Source organism: Schistocerca nitens, chromosome 1 (genome assembly GCF_023898315.1).
Source record: "Schistocerca nitens isolate TAMUIC-IGC-003100 chromosome 1, iqSchNite1.1, whole genome shotgun sequence".
Classification (NCBI taxonomy): Eukaryota; Metazoa; Arthropoda; class Insecta; order Orthoptera; family Acrididae; genus Schistocerca; species Schistocerca nitens.
The window spans coordinates 735,534,420-735,540,419 of record NC_064614.1 but is presented as its reverse complement, the minus strand read 5'-3'; the positions used below and the strand labels follow the sequence as shown (position 1 = coordinate 735,540,419).

Here is a 6,000-nt window from a genome sequence, read left to right as displayed (position 1 = left end):
TGACTGGTGAGTTTGGTGGCGGTGGAAGTGTTTAAACTCAGAACACTGCTCCTGGAACCACTCTGCAGCAATTCTGGACGTAAGTGGTGTCGCATTGTCCTGCTGGAATTTCCCAAGTCCGTCGGAATGCAAAATTGACATGATTGTATGCAGGTGATCAGACAGGATGCTTACGTACGTGTCATCTGTCAGAGTCGTATCTAGACGTATCAGGAGTCCCATCTCTCTCCAACTGCACACGCCCCACACCATTACAGAGCCTCCAGCAGCTTGAACGGTCCCCTGCTCCTGTGCAGGGTCAATGGATTAGTGAGGTTGTCACCATACCGTGGCCGAGCGGTTCTAGGCGCTTCAGTCCGGAACCTCGCTGCTGCTCCGGTCGCAGGTTAGAATCCTGCCTCGGGCATGGATGTGAGCGATGTGCTTAGGTTAGTTAGGTTTAAGTAGTTTTAAGTCTAGGGGACTGATGACCTCAGATGTTAAGCCCCATAGTCCTTAGAGCCATTTGAACCATTTGTCACCATACCCGTACACGTTCATCCGCTCGATACAATTTGAAATGAGACTCTTCCGACCAGGCAACATGTTTCCAGTCTTCAACAGTCCAGTGTCGGTGTTGACGGACCTAAGGGAGGCGTACAGCTTTGTCTCGTGCAGTCATGAATGGTACATGAGTGGGCTTTCGCCTTCGAAAGCCCGTTTCGATGATGTTTCGTTGGATGGTTCGCACGCTGGCACTTGTCGATGGCCCAGCCATTGAAATCTGTAGCAATTTGCGGAAGGGTTGCACATCTATCACGTTGAACGATTCTCTTCAGTCGTCGTTTGGTCCCGTTCTTTTAGGATCTTTTTCTGGTCGCAGCGATTAGATGTTTAACCTGGTTCCTGATATTCACGGCATACTCGTGGAATGGTCGTACGGGAAAATCCGCACTTCATCGCTACCTGGGAGATGCTGTGTCCCATCTCTCGTGCGCCGACTGTAACATCACGTTCAAACTCACTTAAATATTGAAAACCTGCCATTGTAGCAGCAGCTAACGATATGACAATTGCGCGAAGACACCTGCTGTCTTATGTAGGCGTTGCCGACCGCAGTGTCGTATTGTGCCTGTTTACATATATCTGTATTTGAAGCCGGCCGCGGTGACCGAGCGGTTCTACTCGCTTCAATCCGGAACCGCGCGACTGCTACGGTCGCGGGTTCGAATCCTGCCTCGGGCATGGATGTGTGTGATGTCCTTAGGTTAGTTAGGTTTAAGCAGTTCTAAGTTCTAGGGTACTGATGACCTCAGATGTTAAGTCCCATAGTGCTCAGAGCCATTTTTTTCTGTATTTGAATACACACGCCTACACCAGTTTCTTTGGCACTTCATTGTGTAAAGAATAGTTGATCGCCTTGTTTCCTCAAGTAAGATCCATTGTTATTATTTGAAGTAAAATTCAACTGATTATGTGGGTATAATCGTCCGAAACGCCTAGTGGAAAGTACAATATAATTGAAACTTCCTGGAAGTTTAAAACTGTGTGCCGGACCGAGACTCGACCTCGGGACCTTTGCCTTTCGCGGGCAAGTGCTCTACCAACTGAGCTACCCAAGCACGTCTCACGGCACGTTCTCACAGCTTTACTTCTGCCAGTACCTCGTCTCCTGCCTTCCAAACTTTGCAGAAGCTCTCCTGCGAACCTAGCAGTACTAGAGCACTTGCCCGAGAAAGGCAAAGGTCTCGAGTTCGAGTCTCGATCCGGCACACAGTTTTAATGTGCCAGGAAGTTTCATATCAGCGCACACTCCGCTGCAGAGTGAAAATCTCATTCTGGATACAATATAAATGATAATCACAACTGTCACCCTGATGTCTACTCCGTAATTTTCACATTTGAAATTACGTAGTAATGTGTCTGATTCTGCTTTCAGGGGTCCGTTTGAGGAGAAGGGACACAGCACACCTGCAAGTACGTAAGCGGTTTCTCTCGGCTGAGAGTAGTCGTGCTCGAACCCCGGTGCAGTCTGCGGCGGCGGCACGGCTGAGCAGATAGCGGGCCGCGACTTCTGCCGTGACGTCACAGTCTGCGCGGGCAGCGGCGGCGCAGGGGCGCCACTGGTTGGCGCATCCAGGCGTCCAGTCCAGTCTACCAGCGGCGGCCGAGCCAGCCAACAGCTAGCGGACGGCAGCAGCGGGCAACGAGCGGCATGCGGCGCGAGGTGGCGGCACGGACGGCGGTCTAGCCCTCGAGGTAGGTGGCGCTGTCACTGTTCTGCTGCCAGGGTGCGTGACAAGCCGAGTGCCGACAGCTGTGTGCGGCATCGTGTTTACAGTTCTGGTGTTCAGTGTACTGTGAGCGAGTGGGGATCACGAGTGACGTTGACTGTTGGACATCAAAACGAGAATAAAGGTCAGTTCAGCGGGAAACAAAACCAAATTTGTGACAAAAGCAAATTTTTAATTACGGTGCATAAAGCGTTTCGAACGCTGCCCGTCTAATTTCAAGACAGTATTTCCAATCGGACCGTACATTTGCGTCGGGCGTTGACTTTTATTTGCATACCAAAAAATCTCTCAAACGACCACTAAAATTTTTTTGCCGTTTTTTGTGAATGACTAATTATGTGTACCAGAAGTGGCGGCCACTGGAATTTGTCTCAAACTGAGGTAATAATTGACTGATGTCTGAATAAAAAGTCATATCAGGTGTTTAACTCACCAAACTGATTTTATTCTTTCAAGTATAGAAATGGTGTGTTTTCAACTTTTTTTTTTTACGCCCTTGCATGCGTCCGTGGAGCCTTTTTGTATTTATGATCGCCGAAAGAAGTTTGGTATACAGGTAAAACTCCACGCAGCTACTTAATCGAATTAAACAGCAAAGAAGTGCCAAGCTTTTGCTGTCACGAAACTAGGATGATTTTCCTACGTAGTGCGCCCCCCCCCCCCCCCCCCCACACACACACACACACACTTCACAGTGAGATGGTGCTTTCCCACATGTCACAAAAGACCAAGTGATGTGTAGCATTGTTTTATTTGCGAAAGGCCACAATGTCCACGGGCTGGCCCTAATTTAGTTTTTTCGTGGCTCCCTCTACATCTCTAGAGGCAAATGACTTTGTTACTACCAAAGACGACATATTTTTTGTATCCCTTGCTCAGGCAGAATTAGCATTCCATTTGTGTGCCCCTTCAAGTAAAGATACCTCAATCTGTATTTATTAAATCTGTTTTGATAGATTTTAAAGAAGTCTAGTATTCCAAATAGCAGTAACTTTTCTGCAATTACTGGCAGATCGACGTCCGACATTACTTACTTGGGCAGTTCTTAAACCATTGTTATAAACTGTAAAATAAAGAAATTGCGGCATATTTTTGCAGGAACTACAGAAACTGTCAGGATAGAACGCTGATGTAGGTTTTTTTTACTGAACCGAGCACCAGAAACCATATGGGTCTCAATTCTTTGTTTCGGCGGAAAGTGGTTATTGTTAATGAAAGCAATTTTTTTAACTGAATGCCCCCCTCCGGTTATGGTTGTAAACATTTACGCTATAGATAAACTGAAGAGCAAAATGTTGATCCGTAGCTCCTCTAGTTATTTTGATAGTATGCCTACTGGTACCATCTCGTTGTCAGCAGTATTGCCAAGTGTTATCGCCTCTTTCTAGTGTCTCTGGGACACTTTAGGCGACAATATATCTGCTATAATTAATCTAATCTTATATTCTTCAGTGATACGCCTGCTGCTGTTAAGTATTCACAATTATCTCTGACAAATTCTTCCCGTAGTTTTGCAGTAAGTTCTGGCGAGATAAACCGTCATACTCCGTCCGCCAGTCATGCAGCCATTGAGACTGTGACTTGTTTGTAGACATCTGACGGCTATCAACTGTTTTCTGTGCCTACGTTTAGTGCTTGTAATTAGTATTTTCTGTTAATTATTCAGTAACTTTGGATATACAAACATTCTCCTTGCTGGAGGGAGTGTGTGTGTGTGTGTGTGTGTGAATGAAAGAGAGAGCGAGCGGGTAAATACTGTGGTATGCAGCATATAGCTGTATGTTCTCAGATTTACGTATATTGTTACATCAGTTATATTGACTTGTTCATGAGTTCTGTAACTATTGGTAGTTCCATGCTAAACGGAGACGAGATCAAGGTTTGGTAATGACAGGAACGAAACTGCGATGAATCATCTGGAGCACATAGTTGTGGAAGGGCTACAATATTTAGCATACCTAAAGTGAATGTAGATCCAATGTGTGTCTCTGTTTTCCGAATGGCGTCTCAACAAAACTCGAGAAACTAAAGAATAACTAGGAATTCTTAAAGAACAGATTATAAAATTTGACAGCAATTTCACAGCTTCGTGCGCTTCTTTGACGAATCAGGATAGTTTGTGGACAAGATTCCTCGTAAATGAACTATATGCATTAAATTTTGTAATTGACTACTCTTTGGAATACGGTAACCGGTAGCTGTGTACGCTGCACACAATAACTGTTGCAACGCACTGCGTTAAGTGGTAGGGGATCTTCCGCGGCCGTTATGCTTCTCGAAATAACGCTGGTGAATGATTAGCCATATTGTCAAGCTTCTTTGTATTGTGTTTGTGGCCTGACATGTGTTCTGTAAACGAGCTCCGTGAATCGTTTGGATTCTTCGCTAATGAAAGGCAGATGAGCTCTCTTGTGTTGGAAATATGGAAAAAAAATGTACCTGCCAACTAAGGATCACACTTGTAATGAAAATGATATTATCCTGCGCAGTGACAGCATTATGCGTTTTTTTTTTAAATTTTGGGTACTCGGGGGTTACCCATAGCATAATAAAAAAATCTGTGTACAACAGAATAATATCCGGCGACTGACTTGTCAGTGCTATACTTTCCTGACCAATAGTAGCATGTGATTGTTGGTAAATCCCATAAGTAAAATGATTCTGAGGCGGAAGTCAATACAGCAGTGCTTACGTTGTACCAAGCTACATGACTGCTCTGCAGTTCACGCTCAAGTGCGCGCAGAGTTCATGAAATAATTTCACACTATTTCTTTATCGTTCCAATCTCAAGAAGTATGTAGGAGAAATGAACGACGAAATCTTTCCGTGCGAGAGCTGATTTATTACACTACGATGGTCATTCCTTCCCATGTATGGGAGTCAACGACATGCTTTGGCATTCGGAGGAGGAAGTTGGTGAAAAAGTATCGCCGCAACATATTTGTCTTAATGATTGCCACCGCAACTTGCGCATCTTATCTGTGACGCTCTCACTTATTTCACGATAGCACACTATGAGTTGCCTTTCTATGAACTTTGTCGATGTCTTCCGTCAATCCTGTTCCTAGAGCAGCGCTCTAGAAGTGGACGGAATAGACAGTGTAGCAGTCTTTTCAATAGGTTTGTTGCATCTTCTTGGTATTTTGTTTTCCTTCACGCGATAGTTACAGAATAATTGAGGGTCGGAAAGCAAATTTGCGACGTAAAGCGTATTTACTATTTCACCGGCTGTGTGATGAGGTAGTCCTGGAGACAGCCTCCCTTTCAAACCGAACTTGGGATATGGTAACTCGCCTTCGTATCGGAAGATACGCGATTCCTCTTCAATCGGTTGGTTGTTATCCTCCTATCGAACTTTTCCCTCTCTTCATTGCAAGTCGAAGCCTTCTTTCCTGGCCGGCCGTGTTGGCCGAGCGGTTCTAGGCGCTTAAGTCTGGAACCGCGCGACCGCTACGGTCGCTGGTTCGAATCCTGCCTCGGGCATGGATGTGTGTGATGTCCTTAGGTTAGTTAGGTTTAAGTAGTTCTAAGCTCTAGGGGACTGATGACCTCAGATGTTAAGTCCCATAGTGCTCAGAGGCATTTGAACCTTCTTCCCTCAGCAGTCAGTAATTGCTGAGCTCATAGTTTACGCTGTCTGTTAGAGGATGGAAGCGATTGTGTTCAAGAGCCAAATTTCTCATCATAAAATTCCCCACAAATAGGAGCCCCCATAATCTGTTGCCTA

General features: G+C 45.4%; 1 protein-coding gene across 1 annotated transcript in view; it reads left to right on the top strand.

Moving 5' to 3' along the window:
- Positions 1–2,138: 2,138 nt before the first annotated feature.
- Positions 2,139–6,000, top strand: part of LOC126260181 (amphoterin-induced protein 3-like) — a 188,436-nt gene continuing 184,574 nt past the window's right edge. Inside the window, exon 1 of the mRNA XM_049957453.1 lies at positions 2,139–2,238. The gene's annotated coding sequence lies outside the window, so the exon portion shown is untranslated. The remainder of the gene's footprint in view (positions 2,239–6,000) is intronic.